The following is a 1,362-nucleotide window of genomic DNA, read 5'->3' on the forward strand; positions in this document are numbered from 1 at the left end:
CTCCCAGTGGGGTGCAAGATCATCTCCAATGCAGACGACCTTGCAGTCATCTCCACTGGAGCACACTGCCTAAGTAAAGCCCATCGCTGTCAGGACCTTGTATCTGAGGTGTGCTGTAGGACAGGACTAAAGATATCTGCAGCCAAATCCAAAGCCATTGCTCTGAGACTAAATGTTCAAGGCACAAGTCTGAGAATCCAGGGAATGGACTTAGAATGGGTCCAGGTCTTCCAATATCTTGGGGTAATGGTTGACCGGACCCTCTCTTTTAAAAAGGAGGTCCTGTACTTGGCTGACCGAACCAAAGCAAGACTGTCTGTCATGAGAGCAATGTCCAGGAGACGCATAGGAGCCAGACACAAAGTAGTAAGATCATTCTATGTATATGTAATCCATCCCACTGTGGACTATGCTTCTGTCTCCCTGATTGTCGTAAAGCCAAAATTAAGAGAAAAATTGGAGACAGTTCAAAATGAAGCTGCCAGGATCATTCTGGGTGTCCCAAGGTGGACGAAGGCCCTCAACCTCCTCATGGAGGCAAACCTTCTCCCCCTGGAATCACGAATTGATCTAATGGCAGCTCAGTTCCTTTCAAAGGTCATCCAAGCTCCCAGGAACACAAACATGAGACAAAAAATAGTCAAGATGCCTAGAACAAGATCATGAGCTGTTTGCAAACAACTCCTGGCTGTCTCACACAGCCAGGGTGTTGACATGCTATCAGCTCAAAGAACAACTACTTGCCAAGGCTATGGACTCCCCCCTTCCTGATTTTGTTGAAGCCCCGCCGTGGGCGCGAACCTTGATCGAGTTCTCTATTATGAGCTTGTCAAGGAGAAAGAATCAATACACCATGCCTAGCCTAAAGGCAGAAGCTGAGAGGGTCATTGCAGCCATCACTCCTCTGGGTAGTAGAACCTACTTCACGGATGGATCAGTCGATGCCTTAAACCACATTACAGGCACCGGCTCTGTAGCAAGAGATGCCACACAATCCATGAGGGTAACAGACAACGCCTCCCCGCTACAGGCAGAGGCAGTTGCGATCATGGGAGCCCTAGCCCACACTTCCTGAGGGAAGGACTCGTGATCATACATACAGACTCCATGACAGCCATTGACTGTCTGCAGCAAAGCTCACCCAAAGACAACATCTACCTCCTGTCCTCTGTGCTTACCATAGCACAGAGGATTCTTGCTCAGGGTAGAATAATCATAAACTGGGTCCCTAGCCACATAGGCTTCAGAGGGAATGAGCTTACTGACAGACTAGATGACATTGGCAAGGATATGCCCCCAAATCCCATGATCATAAAACTGAGCCGAAATCTTAAAGCAGAAGTGTAATACCACAGTGTGTGC

Source organism: Penaeus monodon, chromosome 5, assembly GCF_015228065.2.
Source record: "Penaeus monodon isolate SGIC_2016 chromosome 5, NSTDA_Pmon_1, whole genome shotgun sequence".
NCBI lineage: Eukaryota > Metazoa > Arthropoda > Malacostraca > Decapoda > Penaeidae > Penaeus > Penaeus monodon.